This window comes from Capricornis sumatraensis, chromosome 12 (assembly GCF_032405125.1).
Source record: "Capricornis sumatraensis isolate serow.1 chromosome 12, serow.2, whole genome shotgun sequence".
Classification (NCBI taxonomy): domain Eukaryota; kingdom Metazoa; phylum Chordata; class Mammalia; order Artiodactyla; family Bovidae; genus Capricornis; species Capricornis sumatraensis.
The window spans coordinates 20,969,662-20,989,262 of NC_091080.1; the positions used below are offsets into that span (position 1 = coordinate 20,969,662).

Below are 19,601 nucleotides of genomic sequence, written 5' to 3' on the forward strand. Positions count from 1 at the left end.
GGTGTTGTTTGGAGAGTCAGCAGGATGTGGAGGAAGGTGATTGGAGCAGGGGTCTGGGGCCGGGCCCTGACCTGGAGAGTCAGCAGCAAGTGGAAGGGGGCAGATGGGACGGGGTGCCATCAGCCCTTCAATATGGCTGTGCTCCACTTTCTTGGGGAAGGTGGCATGTCCCAGGGATGCAAATGACTCTGGGAGAAAAGAGGATTTAGGACAAAAGGTAAATAGTGTAAAAGAGAGGACCAAGGAGAAGGTGGAGGCAAAGAATGACAGGGACAGAGGAGAGGACGGTGAAGGAGGGAGAGAGAAAAGGCCTGCCCTGGGAAAGACGTGAAGGACTTGAGATTCAGTCCCTGAGCCTGTGTTCTCAGTGCTTCAGCCGTGGGGAGGGGGGCAGAAGCTTTTTTCTTCAGAAAAGTGCAAGTGAAGTCACTCAGTCGTGTCCAACTCTTTTCGATTCCGTGGACTATAGCCTACCAGGCTCCTCCATCCATGGCATTTTCCAGGCAAGAGAACTGGAGTGGGTTGCCATTTTTCTTCAGAAGTGGGGGCATTTGTAGTTTCCTTCTTGTCTCTAGGACATCTTGAAGTCTCCTTGCTCAGAGAAGATTCTTGTGTTGAATAATTTGCATGCCTGGGCACTGACCACTCAAGATCCATGCTGGACCTGACAACCCTACAGCCAACCAGGGTGTGGCACCCCACATTATGCCTGGCTGCACATGTGCCCTGCACACACATGCACACACACTCACACACACATTCATAGCACTCATGCAGGAAACGCTACCCCAGCTTACTCATCACAGAAGGACTGAATACCACACACATTTCCTCCAGTTTAATTAAGTGGGGCTTCGCGATTGTCTAAAATTAATGTTTCAAGTGAAGGTTCTTAATCCTCCCGCTGCATCTTTTTAGACACAGCTCCCCTGACCTTTTCAGATTCTTGCTACACAGTTCGCCTCTTGCTCAAATAATTTGCAATTACAAGACACCAACTGGTTGCTGATAAAGGCTAAATGTAAAACACCCACGGTATCCAACTTCAAAGTTGCGCTTAAGATCAGAGTGGTTACTAACAGTAACTACTAGGACCAGTGAGATGGAAGAAAAAACCTTGCGTTTAATGATCTATGAGTGCCTCACAGCTCTAAGACATGTGCCCCAGCTCCCAGCAAAAGAACCCAATATCACCCACTCTCTGGATGGCAACTCAAATCCATAGGGTGTATATATAATACCAGTTCTCTTAGGCTTCCCTGGTAGCTCAGATGATAAAGAATCTGCCTGCAATGTGGGATGGACCCAGGTTTGATCCCTGGGTCAGGAAGATCCCCTGGAGAAGGGAATGTCTACCCACTGCAGTATTCTTGCCTGGAGAAGCCCATGGACAGAGGAGCCTGGCAGGCGACAGCCCACGGGGCCACAAAGAGTCATAACTGAGCGACTAACACAACACACACAGTTCTTAGAGCTACACTGGCAGATTGCTGTTAGACTAGTTGGGAAGAACAGACACTGGGTGCCTGACCCGTGGTTTTCTCACTCCTCCACCCTCCTGCCTTCCCTCCTCCCCTTCCATGTTTCTCCTTCTCCTCTCAGTGTCTCTCTCTGCCTCTCCCTCTTTCTCCTTATTTTTTGCCTGTGTTCATAATTAGCTGGGTGCTGTACTAGACAGTAGGGATGTAAATAAGAATAGCTATTCCTGCCCTCGAGGAACTTGCAGCTACTGGGAGGAAAAGACACACAGGAAATTCGAATACCATTTGAAGTACAGAGACCTCCAGGAACACCGAAGAAAAGATACCCTAATCAGACAGTAAGGTTGAGCTCTGGCATAAGAGAAAGCCCCTGAGGAAGGCCCCAACCTGAGAAGGCTCTGGAAGGACAAGCCTGCACTGAGTGCTCTGAGCACAGGGCTCCAGGCTCTGAAAGATCTCAGAAGCAGAGGCAGAAGGCAGAGGTACCACCAGGAAGATGCTTGGTGTCCTCAACCCAACCTCCAAGGTGAGACAAAGCCCAGTCAAAAGCAGCAGTGGGGACTTCCATGATGATCCAGTGACTAGAAGCTCCACGCCCCCAGTGCAGAGGGCCCAGGTTCGATCCCTGGGCAGCGACCTAGATCCCACATGCCTCAACTAAGGATCCCGCATGCCTCAACTAAGACCTGGCCCAGTCAAATAAGTCAATAAAGATTAAAAAAAAAAAAAAATCAGCAGTGCCCAACCACTGTAGCAGCCCTACCCAATAGCTCTACCAGAAAGCTTCAAGGTATCCGAAGCAGCAACCTTCTGTATCTGGAAGGTGACAGCAGGCTGAAAACATGGTGGAAACTGCTGTTCCATCTGAAATTCCACCATTGGAATGTCATTCTTTGGAAGGGAGAAGACTTGCTTTAATAAGCCTTTAATAGGGCAAAGTTGCCTGGACAGCCTTGGCCTCAAGTTAAGAGAGGATGCCCCTTGAAGAGGTGAGCTGAGAACAGTGAGACCCCAGGGACATCAGAGACACCTAGGAGTGTCCTTGGAGGAAAACAGGAAGCTGGACAGAGTGGACGGGGCTAGATGTAGATTGGGTTGGCCCAAAAGTTCATTCGAGTTTTCTCTTCAATCTTTATGGAAAAACCCAAAAGAACTTTTCAGCCAACTCAATTCCTTTGGAAGCCAACATGAAAAGAAAAGGCATTTTTCTATAATTTCAAGAGGTGTTTGCGTGGGTGACAATTTGTAGTTCTCCCCTTTATCTCCACCTGAAGCAAATTATAGAAACTTAAGTCTCACTGCTTCAGAGCTCTTCATCCTGCAGACTTTATGCAGTGCCCACCATGTGCCAGGCTTTGTGCCAGGGGCTGGGGGCAGGAGCAGGGGTGTCTGGAGGGCTTCTTCCTGCTCTCCCATGACTTGGTGGGGTTGAAGGGGCCTCACGGGGACCCAGATCAAAGATGCCATGGCCGTGGGTGGTGCCCTGCAGACAGGCTCCCTCCAGATGACCTCTGCGAGAGACCATGCTGAGAGCACCCAGCAGAGAGGGCTGGCTGACCACGGGACGCATCTGCACTCAGCACTTTGTCGAAAGCCTCACCTGAAGCCCAGTGCCTGCCGGTTAGAAAAATAAACCCACAGGTGAAATGAACAGTATAGCAGCAACCTGCCAAGCCTCTTAATCTGTCACTTATATGTAGAGCTTTCAGCTATAATTGAACATCCTACTGAGACTATTATGAAGAGGAAGAGGAGGAGGAGGTGTCGAAGTTGCAGCTTAGGAGGGCGGAGGAAAATAAATTTCCCTTCAAAACTAGTCAATAACAATGCCTTTGTGTTGAAAGAATGGAGTGCTGGACCCGTGGCTACAGAGGAAAACAATACATCCGCAGCACTCCGGAGGCAGCTGAGTCACTACCCAGGCTCCCAGAGGAGAGCTGAGAGCCCCCGAGACTGGAAAATTACCACTGCATCTTGAAAAACTTAGAAAGAAGCAGCTTGGGAGATGGCTATAAGCATACTGTTGTTTAGTCGCTCAGTTGTGTCCGTCTCTTTTGTGACCCCATGGACGCCAGGCTCCCCTGTCTATGGAATTTCCCAGACAAGAGTACTGAAGTGGGTTGCCATTTCCTTCTCCAGGGGATCTTCTCGACCCAGGGATTGATTCCACGTCTCTTGCATTGAAGGTGGATTCTTTACCACTGAGCCACTAGGGAAGCATGTTATTAAGAAAAAGAAAGAAAAGGAGGAAAGGGAAGGATGGAGGGAGGGGGGAAGGAAAGAAGGAAGAAAGGATGCGCTACATCATATATCTTCAGAGAACTGCGAATCAGAATAGCAATGAGATCCCGCGAATGGCCAAAATTCGGATCACTGCAAACACCAAAAGCTGGCAAGGATGTGGAGCAACAGGAACTCTCGCCCATTGCTGGTGGGAATGCAAAATGGTCCTGCTGTCTTGGAAGACCTCTTGGTGGTTTCTTATAAAACTAAACATACTCTCAGCATACAGTCCAGCAATTGGGGTCCTTCGTGTTTACACAAAGGAGTTGAATGCATATCGACACGAAATCTGCACACAGATGTTTGTAGCCACTTTATTCATAATTGCCAAGACTTGGAAGCAACCAAGATGCCCTTCAATAGGTAAAGGGATAACGGGGGTCCATCTAGACAACGGAATTTTAGTCAGTGCTGAAAGAAATGAGCTCTCAAGCCAAGAAAGACATGAAGACATCTTAAATGCATATTGATAAGGGAAAGAAAAGCTGAAAAGGCTACATACTGTATAATTCCAACTACATGACATTCTGGAAAAGGCAAAACTATAGAGACAGTGAAAGGGACTGGAGAGGAAGGGAACAATGAATAGCTGGAGCATAGAGGGTTTGAAAAATATTTATTTGGCCAAGTCAGATCTTAGTTGTGGCACCCGGGATCTCAGTTGCATCATGTGGGATCTTTCATGGCAGCTCACTAATCTCTAGTTGTGGCATGGGCTCCAGAGCATGCAGGCTCAGTAGTTGCCGTGCACAGGCTTAGATGCTTAGTTGAACGTGTGATCTTAGTCCTCTGCATTGCAAGGTACGTTCTTAACAATTAGGCACCAAGGAAGTCTCCACAGAGGGTGTTTTAAGGCAGTGAAAATACTCTGACTGACAGCATAATGTCACTATACATCTGTCCAAACCTATAGAGTGAACACCACCAAGAGTGAACCCTAAGGTAAACTAATGACATTGGATGATTATGATGTGTTGATGTCAGTTGGAACAAATGTTCCACCCTAATGGGAGAGGTTGATAATGGGGGAGGCTATGCAAGTGTGGGGGGCAATCTCTATACCCTCCTCTCGATTTAGCTGCAAACCTGAAATTTCTCTTTTTAAAAAAGCCTCAAAAAAGAGAAATGGAAGGGAAGGGAAGGAAGAGAAAAGAAAAACTCTCAATAGAAGAGAGCATCAAAAACTCCATTTACTAGCTCTAAGATCACAGTGTGTGGGGATGGTTTTGTGAAGATCGAAGACCATCAGGTTAATTGCACCCAGCCTCCTGGAAATTCTCAGGTGCTCGCCTTCTGGAATAAGAGGGACTCTTCAAAGCATCCCATCCTTCTGGAAAGGCAGTGTGACATAAAGACAGGAGGCAGTTATGGTGCCTGTATTACTATCATTAGTGGACTGAATTGCCTTTGAGAGATTGTTCTGCTGACGAGGAGAGAAATTAGACTGAGGGGTGAATTGTTTCCCAACATTTCTTCTTTAGAGAAATAGGGCTCCTGGGGTCTGAAGAGGCATAGTAGGAGGGCCTGGCAGATACCGCAGCAGGCATATTCATTGTTTCCTAATCTTCACAGAGAACCAGCCTGGGTGCTGGATGCCTGACCTTGTGAGAAGTTGGGTGGAACTCAACTTCTCCCTCAGAAAGGATCCAACAGCAGTTCACTCCTCTTATCAAAGCTTCCCCCAGGAGCACCAAGCAAGGGCCACTTTCCTGCCCATCCATAGTCACTGCCTTTCCAATGACCAGATCAGATGCTGAAAAAGTCCAGAATCGTGGTCTGACTCAAGGCTAGAAGAGAGCTGGCTTCCTTCAAGGCTCCTGTGAAGAAATGTGAGCCACTCAGAACACTGCCCTCAGTCCTCAAGACAGAAATACAACTGTCAGTGGCTTGTACACAATGCAAATCTTAATTCTCACCTCCTATAACACCTCATTGATCCCTTCATTGTCAGGGGACGAGGCGTTCTGCAGGAGTGAATGTGCCTTGTAGTTTAGGCTTGCCTGTTAAAGCACTTAATCATAAAAAAATAAGAAGATTGGCTGTACTGCATACTTCACTGCTAGAATAAACAGTACCTTTCGTACTTGAAATTTTATGATTCAGGCCATCATCTTGACTGAGAACTACATGGTGTGGTTGCAATTCATATATGGTAGGTAATAAAAGGTTAAAAGCAGTGGTGATTTCTGCCTGACTGGCTGATGCTTTCATGTAGATAACTTGATTTCTAAGGCATTACGTGTTATTAAATTCTTTTCTCTATGTCTGCTTCAGGTTTATCAGGGTTTGTGAAGCAAGTGTTAAAAAGACATGTCACAGGTAAGAGGCTCCATTACAGAGATTGTAAACTGTGCTAGTCATTAGTTTCCAAGGACATCTGAAAAAAATGTTCTTTTCTATAATAATGGTGGTGGGATAGTAAGCAAGTGTATCAGCTACGATTCTTGGGTGTAAGCAACAGAAACCAACTCTGAGTAAGTTAAACCACAAAAGGGGTGTATTGAAAGAATTCTCAGTGCTGGCCCTGGAAGGACTGAATCAGGGCTGGCCCAGCGAACTCTAGGGCTTAGACATTCTCTGACTGCTCCCTAGACACTTCCAGGGCCTGTCTGTCTCCACCCTGGAGACAGCTGCTGGGAGGAAATGACCTAATTGATCCATCTAGGGTCATGGGTCTATCCCTGTGGCCACATGGGTGAATCCTGTGAATCTTGTGCCTGGCAGCCCCTAAAAACCCCAGAGAATGAAGCAGGGGAATTTCCACCAAAGAAAGGAATGGGTGGACAAAAACAGGGGTCCACTAGAGACAACCTCACCAACCCAATATATACATAGTCACAGTCCCTAGTGTCCAGTTACTCGTGGTTTCATAAGAGTATGGTTTCCTGTCCCAAAAGTTTGCCGATGCCTACTCTACCCTAGAGGCTGCAGAAGGCAGAATGCATCCCTCCATGTCCTAATCCCCCGGGTTTGTGAATGGGGTTCTTTGAAGATGTGATTAACAGAGTATAAAATGCAGAGATTTGCCTGGATTATCCAGGTGGACCTGTCATCATCACATGAATCAGACAGGTGCAGCAGAAGAGGAAGTTGGAGAAATTCTTAACTGTGGTTGGGACTTGATCCCCTGAAGTTGCAATAGGGATCACACATAAAATACAAAAAGAAATTCAAGCAGCCTCTAGCAAGGATCTCTAGTAAAGATAGGCCTCTGGCTGACAGCCAACACAAGGACCTCAGTCCTACAACCTCAAGGAACTTAATTTTAGCCAACAATCTGAATGGTCCTAGAAGAGGGTTCATACCCAGAACTTCCAAAAAGGAGCTTGCTAACTCCATGTTTCATCATTTTGAAGCTCTAAGCAGAAGACTTAGTTGAACCACACTGTGCCCAAACTTCTGACCTACAGAACTATGTAACAATAAATTTGTGTTTTTTTAAGCCATTAAATTTGTGGTTATTTATTCTGGCAGCAATAGAAAATCAATACAGAGCTCATGAAGATGTTTTACCTTCTGCAGCATTCATACTTTCGTCTTATGATTTTCTTGCTGACAAGCTGGTGGGTTAAGCTCTCTGGGTTTATCAACCTGGCCATAGTTCTTTTGCATCTTTGGCAATTACAACATTTGCCAATTTTGTTTAGTCATTAAGTCGTGTCCAACTCTTTGTGACCCCCATGAACTGCAGCCCTCCACGCTCCTCTGCCCATGGAGTTCTTCAGGCAGGAATACTGGAGTGGGTTCCCATTTCCTTTTCCAGGGGATCTTCCCGACCCAGGGATTGAAACTGTGTCTCCTATGGATTCTTTACAGCTGAGCCACCAGGGAAACCCTATCTTCAGCAATAACAATTTTTTTAAAAGCAACCAAAAAAGTATTTACTCAGGGCCTATCATGTGTTAAGTACTTTATAGCCTTTACCACATTAAATCATCGCAAAAAAAAAAAAAAAAAAACACCTTTTTAACAGATTAAAAGGCTCTGCATATCACTGCATCCTGGAACATGGGAAGAGTGCTGGTGCATACTTCATCAGACTTTTCTAAGGACTGAATAAGATATTGATTCTGTCTGACCCAAACCCTTGCTCTTTCTACCACACTCAACAGCACCACTGTGAAAGCACCCAAGACAATCAGTTCAGTTCAGTCGCTCAGTCGTGTCCAACTCTTTGCAACCCCATGGCCTGCCGCATGTGAGGCTGCCCTGTCCGTCATTAACTCCTGGTGTTTACTCAAACTCATGTCCATCGAGTCTGTGATGCCATCCAACCATCTCATCCTCTATCGTCCCCTTCTCCTGCCTTCAATCTTTCCCAGCATCATTTTCCAATGAATCAGTCCTTCGCATCAGGTGGCCAAAGTATTGAAGTTTTGGCTTCAGCATCAGTCCTTCCAATGAATATTCAGGACTGATTTCTTTTAGGATTGACTGGCTGGATCTCCTTGCAGTCCAAGGGACTCTCAAGAGTCTTCTCCAACACCACAGTTCAAAAGCATCAATTCTTCAGCACTCAGCTTTCTTTATGGTCCAACTCTCACATCCTTACGTGACTACTGGAAAAACCATAGCTTTGAATAGACGGACCTTTGTTGGCAAAGTAATATCTCTGCTTTTTAATATGCTGTTTAGGTTGGTCATAGCTTTTCTTCCAAGGAGCAAGCATCTTTCAATTTTATGGCTGCAGTCACCATATGCAGTGACTTTGGAGCCCAGAAAAATAAAGTCTGTCACTGTTTCCATTGTTTCCCCATCTGTTTGCCATGAAGTGATGGGACCTGATGCCATGATCTTAGTTTTCTAGATGTTGAATTTTAAGCCAGCTTTTTCACCCTCCTCTTTCACTTTCATCAAGAGGCTCTTTAGTTCTTCTTCACTTTCTGCCATAAAGGTGGTGTCATCTGCATATCTGAGGTTATTGATAGTTCTCATGGCAATCTTGATTCCAGCTTGTGCTTCATCTAGCTCAGCATTTCTCATGATGTACTCTGCATATAACTTCAATAAGCAGGGTGACAATATACAGTGTTGATATACTCCTTTCCCGATTTGGAACAAGTCTGTTGTTCCATGTCCAGTTCTAATTGTTGCTTCTTGACCTGCACACAGATTTCTCAGGAGGCAGGTCAGGTAGTCTGGTATTTCCATCTGTTGAAGAATTTCCCACAGTTTGTTGTGATCCACACAGCCAAAGGCTTTGGTGTAGTCAATAAAGCAGAGGTTGATTTTTTTTTTTTTTTTTTGGAACTCTCTTGCTCAGGAGGCAGGTCAGGTAGTCTGGTATTTCCATCTGTTGAAGAATTTCCCACAGTTTGTTGTGATCCACACAGTCAAAGGCTTTAGCATAGTCAATAAAGCAGAAATAGATGTTTTTCGGGAACTCTCTTGCTTTTTCCATGATCCAGCGGATGTTGGCAATTTGATCTCTGGTTCCTCTGCCTTTTCTAAAACCAGCTTGAACATCAGGAAGTTCACGGTTCACATATTGTTGAACCCTGGCTTGGAGAATCTTGAGTTTTACTTTGCTAGCATGTGAGATGAGTGCAATTGTGCAGTACTTTGAGCATTCTTTGGCATTGCCTTTCCTTGGGATTGGAATGAAAACTGACCTTCTCCAGTCCTGTGGCCACTGCTCAGTTTTCCAAATTTGCTGGCATATTGAGTGCAGCACTTTCACAGCATCATCTTTCAGGATTTGAAACAGCTCAACTGGAATTCCATCACCTCCACTAGCTTTATTCATAGTGATGCTTCCTAAGGCCCACTTGACTTCACATTCCAGGATGTCTGGCTCTAGGTGAGTGATAACACCATCATGACTATCTAGGTTGTGAAGATCTTTTTTTGTATAGCTCTTCTGTGTATTCTTGCCACCTCTTCTTAATATCTTCTGCTTCTGTTAGGTCCATACAGTTTCTGTCCTTTATTGTGCCCATCTTTGCGTGAAATGTTCCCTTGGTATCTCTAATTTCCTTGAAGAGATCTCTAGTCTTTCCCATTCTATTATTTTCCTCTATTTCTTTGCACTGATCACTGAGGAAGACTTTCTTATCTCTCCTTGCTATTCTTTGGAACTCTGCCTTCAGACAGGTATATCTTTCCTTTTCTCCTTTGCCTTTAGCTTCTCTTCTTTTCTCAGCTATTTATAAGGCCTCCTCAGACAGCCATTTTACTTTTTTGCATTTCTTTTACTTGAGGATGGTCTTGATCACTGCCTTCTGTACAATGTCATGAACCTCTATCCATAGTTCTTCAGGCACTCTGTCTATCAGATCTAATCCTTTGAATCTATTTGTCACTTCTACTGTATGATGGTAAGGGATTTGAGTCAGGTCAAACCTGAATGGTCTAGTGGTTTTCCCAACTGATTTCACAGTGCATGCACGGGACCTTTTGAAGGAGGTTGCTATTATCTTCATCATCTCCACCTTGGCCTCAGGTCAAACAGCAAGGAGGGGACACAGCCCTGCCCATCAACAGAAAATTGGATTAAAGGTTTATGGACCTAACAGAAGCAGAAGATATTAAGAAGAGGTGGCAAGAATACACACAAGAACTGTACAAAAAAGATCTTCATGACCCAGATAATCATGATGGTGTGATCACTAATCTAGAGCCAGACATCCTGGAATGTGAAATCAAGTGGGCCTTAGAAAGCATCACTACAAACAAAGCTAATGGAGGTGATGGAATTCCGGTTGAGCTGTTTCAAATCCTGAAAGATGATGCTGTGAAAGTGCTGCACTCAATATGCCAGCAAATTTGGAAAACTGAGCAGTGGCCACAGGACTGGAGAAGGTCAGTTTTCATTCCAATCCCAAGGAAAGGCAATGCCAAAGAATGCTCAAAATACTGCACAATTGCACTCATCTCACATGCTAGTAAGGGAAGTCGCTCAGTCGTGCCCAACTCTTTGCGACCCCATGGACAGCAGCCTGCACCAAGCTCCTCCCTCCATGGGATTTTCCAAGCAAGAGTACTGGAGTGGGTTGCCATTTAATGCTCAAAATTCTCCAAGACAGGCTTCAGCAATACGTGAACCGTGAACTTCCTGATGTTCAAGCTGCTTTTAGAAAAGGCAGAGGAACCAGAGTTCAAATTGCCAACATCTGCTGGATCATCAAAAAAGCAAGAGAGTTCCAGAAAAACATCTATTTCTGCTTTATTGACTATGCCAAAGCCTTGGACTGTGTGGACCACAATAAACTGTGGAAAATTCTGAAGGAGATGGGAATACCAGACCATGTGACCTGCCTCTTGAGAAATCTGTATGCAGGTCAGGAAGCAACAGTTAGAACTGGACATGGAACAATAGACTGGTTCCAAATAGGAAAAGGAGTACGTTAAGGCTGTATATTGTCACCCTGCTCATTTAACTTATATGCAGAGTACATCATGAGAAACACTGGACTGGAAGAAACACAAGCTGGAATCAAGATTGCCAGGAGAAATATCAATAACCTCAGGCATGCAGATGACACCACCCTTATGGCAGAAAGTGAAGAGGAACTAAAAAGCCTCTTGATGAAAGTGAAAGAGAAGAGTGAAAAAGTTGGCTTAAAGCTCAACATTCAGAAAACAAAGATCATGGCATCCGGTCCCATCACTTCATGGGAAATAGATGGGGAAACAGTGGAAACAGTGTCAGACTTTATTTTTTGGGCTCCAAAATCACTGCAGATGGTGACTGCAGCCATGAAATTAAAAGACGCTTACTCCTTGGAAGGAAAGTTATGACCAACCTAGATAGCATATTCAAAAGCAGAGACATTACTTTGCCGACTAAGGTCTGTCTAGTCAAGGCTATGGCTTTTCCTGTGGTCATGTATGGATGTGAGAGTTGGACTGTGAAGAATGTTGAGCGCCGAAGAATTGATGCTTTTGAACTGTGGTGTTGGAGAAGACTCTTGAGAGTCCCTCGGACTGCAAGGAGATCCAACCAGTCCATTCTGAAGGGGATCAGCCAGCCCTGGGATTTCTTTGGAAGGAATGATGCTAAAGCTGAAGCTCCAGTACTTTGGCCACCTCATGCAAAGAGTTGACTCATTGGAAAAGACTCTGATGCTGGGAGGGATTGGGGGCAGGAGGAGAAGGGGACGACAGAGGATGAGATGGCTGGATGGCATCACTGACTTGATGGACGTGAGTCTGAGTGAACTCTGGGAGTTGGTGATGGACAGGGAAGCCTGGCGTGCTGTGATTCATGGGGTCACAAAGAGTCGGACACGACTGAGCGACTGAATTGAACTGAACTGAGCATGGCCTCTCCCATCAGAATAAGACCCAGTTTCCCCCTTAGTCAGTCTCTCCCATCAGGAACCTTCTATAAACATCTTATCCTTCTCCATCGGAGGGCAAACAGACTGAAAACCACAGTCACAGAAAAGTAACTGATCTGATCACATGGACCACAGCCTTGTCTAACCCAAGACAATAAGCGGCTATACCTGACAGCCAGTGTCTCATCATGGCCTCGAGATTCTCTAGGGCCTGCAGTGCATGGGGCAGTGGGGTGAGCACTGAACCAGGAGTTGCCTGGCCATGTCCATCCCTCTACCAGTTAGATCTGTGTGGGGCTGAGAAACTAACTGGAAGTTACAGTCAGATCTCAGTTCTCCTTGATGTTCAGTGTTCCCTCTCCTGGATCTCCCCCATGCCTGCAAAATGGCCCAGTCCAAGAACACATGGAGAATTCTCCGAACTTCTCTGTAGCACTCTTTCATCTCCCGGACTTTCCCAATGAAATCTCTGGCAGGGCTGCCGCTCACTCCAGCCAAGAGCGCAATTTGGGATTAGCAAAATCTCAGGTTTTCCTCATTCATTCCCTTTGGAGTCCTCCACTTTCAACCAGCAAAAACACAGGATCACACACACACACACTCACATATATATATGCATGGACACCAAATGGAGTCTGTCCTTCCTGCAAGAAAATTGCCCCGCACTTTGAAAAGCACAGTGCTCTGGCCAGTCTGGCTAGCATAAGGACCCGGCAGGAGCCCCAGGCCAGGAGGCCACAGTCTCCTGCTGTGATCCCCCAAAACTCCAGCAGGTTTTCAAGAGTAAAAGCTTGTCAATTTGTGTGCTTTCGGTCAATGTACAGTGCTTTGAAATGGTTGTTCTGGACAATTTTTCCAGTTTTATGCTCATTTCATAGAAAGGAGCCACCGATGCCCATGCCACTGTTTCCGGAAATCTCTGCCCCCAGCTTCTCTCAGAATGCTGCTACGAAGACTCAGGAACTGCCAGCGCTGGGGCTCCCCGTCTGCCCCATATGCTTTTGTATCTGGCCAGATCTGCCCCAAAACTGCTCCAAAGTGGTCCCTGCCCTTCAGAACCTTCTGCTGGGAACTCCTTCTCTTCGCACATTTCCAGCTCTGCCGTGGGGTAGGCAGGACTCTGTCGCTTGAATTCCTTCTGTCATATGTATATTATCCAACCTTAGAAAACGCACAAGTCTGGCTGCCTAAGCTTCCGCTTTGACTGTCACTCTGTGTTTTTGACTGCAGTTAATGAACCCTAACTGCCCCCAAATACTCCGGCTTTCGGACTATCGGAGCCAGCATTCCCAACTGGATATCGATTTACCATTGCATTTATATGAAAGAACAAGAAAGAGCTTTGTGTGTGTTTTTTAGCTACTTAATCCTCATTCCTTTTGGCTGAGAGCTTCTCCTTGGACCATTTCAGAGAGAGGACCAGAGGGATTTAGCCTGCTGATCCTTTGTTATCTCTGTATTAGTATCTTCCTTTTGGAATGCTCAGAAAATAAGGGAAAACAGCAACAACCCCCTCCCCCATGGACATGAAAGTCATCTAGCAAAGTGATGAGTTATTGGAAACTGTTCATGAATCTAAATGCCAGCCAGACATTATTTGAAGTCCGAATGAATAATATAGGTACAACTGCTTTTTGAATGCATGAGCATCTCCTTTATAAACTGCTGGTCTGTATACAGTAGCTAGTATTATTGTACATTTTCTTTAACGTTGGATATCTATACATAGGCTGCAGAATCTATATCATCCTGGAAGTGGGGGACTGAAACTTATTGATGTTATTGATAGAAAGTATTCCTCACTCTCAAAAAGATTGGGAATCGTTACTCCCTAAAAAAAGAAAATGAAAATAAGGAATTCTCTGGTAGTGCAGTGGTTAGGACACCATGCTTTCACTGCAGGGGTCAGGGATTCAATCGCTGGGGAGGGAACTAAGATCCCACAAGCAGCATGATGTGATCAAAAAAAATTCTTTTAATAAAATTAAAAAAGAACTTCCTAGGTGGTCCAGCGGTTAAGAATCCACCCACCCACGCAAGGGACGTGGGTTTGATCCCTGCCCTGGGAAGACTGCACATGCCGAGAGGCAGCAAGCACCCCGTGCACCACGACTGCTGAGCCTGTGCGTCCCAGAGCCTGCACCCCGTAACAGGAGCAGCCCAGCATCACAGCTAGGAGCAGCCCCTCTCACCGCGACCAGGGAAAGTCCATGCACCACCATGCAGACCCAGAGGAGCCAAAATAATAAAAATAAATAAGTAAATGGATAAATAAAATTAAAAAATAAACATAGAGTTACCGTACAATTCAGTAATCCCACTCCTGGGCATATATCCAAAAAAGAAAAAGATGAAAACTCTAAATCAAAAAAATGCGTGACCCTAATTTTCAGAGAAGCAATATTTACAGTAGCCAACACACGGAGGCAGCCTGAATGTCCACCTACAGATAAACAGATGAAGAAGATGTGGTGTATTTGTACAACGGAATAATACTCAGCCATAAAAGCAGTGAAATAATGCCGTTTGCAGCAACGTGGATGGACCTAGAGACTATCATACTAAGTGAATCCAACAGAAAAAGACAAATGTCACCTGATATCACCTGTATGTGGGCTCTAAAATATGACACACCACGGCTTATTTACAAAACAGAGATATATTCACGGACATGGGAAACAAACTTACGATTACCAAAGAGGCAAAGAGGAAGAGGAATAAGCTGAGAATTTGGGATTAACAGATACACACTTACATAATAGATAAAAAACAAAGTTCTACTGTATAGCATGGAGAACTATTTCAATATCTTTTAATAACCTATAATGGAAAAAATCTGAAAAAATATGTATGTATCACTGAATCAGTCTGCTGTACGCCTAAAACATTATAAATCAATTATAGTTCAATATATATATATTTTAACTGGGAATCACTCTTTCAAGGAAATTGGATCTCTAGCAAACAGCCTCTCTCCCCTTTATGGGGAAGGAAAATACCAGAGACAAGTCCCTTCTCCACCGCCCACTGGCTCATGCTCATGACCCAATGCTCATTGGCCCAATGTTGGGTGTGGTGCCCTCGAGGAACAGGCAAGCTACTGTCTGCATGTCTGAACATTCAACTCCTACTCTGAGGTGTGCTATTGACTGGCTAAAATATCTTGGGTTTTTCACTTCACTTTCATGGGCCTCCATTACTTCATCTATAAAATGATTTCACAAAAGGTGTCAAACACTCTTGCCAGCTCAGCCATTCTTTGACTCAACACATTGTAATTCTAGGCACCTTGCACACATGTTACTGCTCATAAACCCTAAAATGGCCACAGGTCCTTTACAGATAATTGCATTTCCCAGCTAAGAGCCAACAGGCTCTTCATTTGACTACTGACTTAAAAAAAAAAAAAGATGCAAAAGGGCTGAAAGGATTAGGGCTCAGGCTAAGGAACATGCATTGCCTCACATGTTCCAAAAACAGCCACCACCAACCCAGCGCTTGCTGTGTGTCAGGCACACTGAAAACACTTTCTGTGGATTAAATTATTTGATCCACGAGATAACCCTATGAGATATCATCTGTTACTTATCCCCCTTTACCGGTAAAGAAGCCCAAACCCTTCTCTGGTCCAATTCTGTATCATCTTTGTATCTTTCAGATCATCTTCCCCTTACTGAGAAATAAGGAGTATATTTGTTCTTAGAATGTAATTCATAAACACATAAGCCATCACCATGTGGGTCTCCATCATGAAACACAGCAAGATGCAAGAAAGAAAATAAAAGGCTCATTTAGCTAGTACCATTTAATATTTCCTTCTCTGAGACAAACATTAAGTGTCTGTGTAATTATCCTTAACTCTCACTGGGAGAAGGGAAGAATTCAATGATTCAAAGTTTGCCACTTTTTTTGAGTTAATCTTAAAGGGAGAACACATAAAACAGTGGGAAAGACTTAAATTGGACTTTCTTGGCAGCTAGAGGCTTTCAATGATGAGAGAAACCTTGACCTGCATCCAAGTCAGCCCCATCCGTAACCTTTTTGCTACCTGGCTCACCAGTATCCAAGCCAAAGAAAACTAGCAACACATTATACATCCTAATTAGAGCAAACATCTGCAAAAAATATCAACATACTAGGTTGGTGACATTGCCATAAAAAGCCACCCTCCGTATAGCATTCTTGGGTATATAATGTGTATATGACTAGATTGGTGCAAATTTTGGAAAGCAAAATGACAAAACTAAACAGTTCTCAGCAAGGCCACTCCTGAATGTCTATCCTTAGACAATATACCATAGAAATACATCAATAAAAGCAGAAAGACAGCTTCCCTGGTTGTCCAGTGGTAACAGTTCATCTGGCAATATTGGGGACACAGGCTCAATCCCTGGTCTGGGAAGATCCCACAACCCTCAAGTCTACTGAGCCTGTGCTCCACATCAAGAGAAGACACCGCAATGTGAAACCTGCGTGCCAAAACTAGAAAGTAGCCCCTGCTCGCTGCAACTAGAGAAAGGCCCCCACGCAACAATGAAGACCCCGTGCAGCCAAAACCAAATTAATTAATTAAAAAAACAACAGGAAGAGTTATACATGTGAATGTCCATTGCAGCATTATCTACAATAGCAAAATTGTAACACAAACACAATTTTTTTCAATGTTTATCGAACAGCTATTTTGCACCAGGCACTATGCTGGACCCCAACACAGCAAACAGGAGTCTCCTAAAGTATTGTGCTGAATAGGAGGCTGTTTTTCTTTCTTTTGGATCCTGTTCTTAATCATTTTTAATAGGAAAACCAAGAAGGGGCTTCCGGCTCAGTAGAGACATTGATTAAAGCTTGGTAAAAAAAATGGGCAGACGTACAGATCTTGGGTACCACAGGTCAAAGTCAACAGACCAGAGTGCAAGTTTTTATGATGGAATTCTCACCACCCACTGGTTTGGGGCCGGTTTTTCACAGCCACCCCTCCCAGCATCATAGTCCTAAGGATACTCACCTCGTTCCTGGCTCCCGGAACTCCCACGGTCAAACTGCCTGCCCTCGTTAAAGCCTGCATCCCAGTCTGCGCGAATGATCGATCAACCAGGTAAGCTCCGTTAATGTACCGCGTGGCATTTTCTGCATCTGCTCTTGAATCGTATCCCACAAAGTAGAACACACACGCTGTCTTCTTCATTTTATCTAGGCCCAAGATGATTTTCTTTATGTCACCACTTTTGCTGAAGAGCTCGTAGGTTTGTTCTTCAGCTGTATGAAAGGAAAGACCTCCTACATACAATGTGCAGGTTTTCTTCAGTAACTTCCGCTGTTCTTCACTGTCACCCCAGAAGGGCTGGTCTCGGTACTGGCTGAGGTCGACATAGAAGTTGCTGGGCAGTGCCTTCAGGAGGCCACCTGACTTCAGTGCAGACAGGTGGCCAAGGGCACCATTTGGAGAATGAGGCTGTTTTGGTTTTTGTCTGTTTATTTTGAGAAGTCGTATTCACTTCTTTCTGGTTCTCCGGTGTATTACGGGGTTGGGAGGTTGGGAACTCCATGGCATATGGGCTCCTGGATGCAATGTGAATTCTGCCAACAATGTGTGTTTGTATGAGATTTGGGAGGCAGAAAGGAGGCGAGAGGACCTAGTCTTCTTTCTCCAGAACGGACACATGAGTTTTGTCAGATGTGAGTTTTTGCAGAAACCAGTGAAGCTCTTAGCAACCACCTACCTGGGTGTCGTGGGGCAGCTGGGACTGTTAGCATTTTCTTGCAGCTTTCTGATCTTTGCCCTAAGCAGTAACCCCTGATTCTCTGAAAGTCGGCAATAAATCTGAAAACCAAGAAAACCCATCCCCCACATCCACTTCCCTGCTGTTGATTTTTATTCCTCCAGTCTTAGCTTTGTAAGCTCCTAATTCCCTGTGTTAAATCCCTCTCTGACTCAAATACCTAGAGTGAAATATATTTTCCTTAATCCTTAACTTATTGCAGTGAAGCAACAATCTAGAACAGCTCTGCCCAGTAGGAAACTAATGTAAGTCACACATGGGAGACACGTGTAATTTGAATTTTTCCAGCAGGCATATTAAAAAAAGTAAAAAGAAACAGGTGACGTTAATTCAACAATATATTTTAGTTAACCCAATATATCCAAAATATTATCATCTCAATGTGTAGTCAATATGAGAATATGAATTAGATCACTTTCTTTTTGTACTGTCTTCAGTATACAGTGCATATTTTATCTGTAAAGCACTCTCCAGACCAGCCACATTTCAAGCACTTAATAGCTACACGTGACTAGTGGCTCACCTACTTTCTAACATAGATCTATATAAGGTGTGCATGCGTGCTAAGTTGCTTCAGTCATGTCTGACTCTTTCTGACCCTATGGACTGTAGCTTGCCAAGCTCCTCTGTCCATGGGGTTCTCCAGGCCAGAATACTGGAGTGGATTGCCATGCTCTCCTCCAGGGAATCTTCCTGACCGAGGGATTGAACCCACATCAATTACCTCTCCTTCCTTGACAGGCAGGTTCCTTACCGCTAGCGCCATCTAGGAAGCCCTCTGGCTCAGTCTGCCTGAAATCCGGGAGACCTGGGTTTGATTCCTGAGTGGGGAAGATCCCCTGGAGAAGGAAATGGCAACCCACTCCAGTATTCTTGCCTGGACAATCCCATGGATGGAGGAGCCTGGTAGGCTACAGTCCACAGGTCGCAAAGAGTCGGACACAACTGAGCGACTTCACTATATAAGATACTAGAGTAAAAATGATAGCAGATTATTGTACTGCTATTTGAACTTTGGGGCTTAGGAGGGGACCGTGTTTCTGCTGCTAGGTTTGGCTCCATCTCCCTACCCAGTCCGTCAGGTGTGTGTCAAATAAGATCTGGTTCTCACCCAGGTTGAATTGAAGGCAGCCTTTTGGGTGGGGAAGGATGGAAGTGCTGTAAATGCCCCCAAACTGCATGGGAAGTGGCATTGCACAAGAAGGAGCCAGGACCTGGGTCCGAGACGGGTTTGCCTTGGTCTGGGGTGAGCTCAGTGTCCGGGTGGGAACGGGGCAGTTCCTGAGCTGGGTGGCTCTGCGCTGAAACAGCAGACACACCGGTGTGAGGGCCTCCATCATGCCCGCTGGGAACAGGTGGTGCAATGAGAGTCAGCAAGACTTGTGCTGAGAGGTGCTGAGCCGGCCACATCCGCCCAGAGCAAGAGCCTTATTTAGAGGCAAGTCCAACTGCATGAGCAAGAGAAACTCAGCTGTGGAGGCCTCTCTTGCCAACAGTGAATCTGAATCAGAAAAAGGAAAAAAAAAAAAAGATGTGGGATGGATCCTGGAAAGAGCCACAGTTCCCAAGGTCAGGGGCAGCCAGGGTGGATGCATGTAGACGCTGGACTCCAAGAACAGGAGAACTGAAATGCTGCCCGCCAGGCCAGTAAACAAAGGAGGTTGCAGCCATCAAGCCGTTACATTACAGCCTCCCTGATGGTGAGCCCTGAGGGAACTCAGGACGAGACCAGCGGGCTGCCCACTGCCAAGCCCATCCAGCAGCCAGCCGCTGCA

At 45.2% G+C, this 19,601-nt stretch overlaps 1 pseudogene; it reads right to left on the reverse strand.

Annotated features, from left to right (window-relative positions):
- Window positions 1–16,965: 16,965 nt before the first annotated feature.
- Window positions 16,966–18,592, reverse strand: LOC138089331 (nuclear cap-binding protein subunit 2 pseudogene; annotated as a pseudogene).
- Window positions 18,593–19,601: the final 1,009 nt, after the last annotated feature.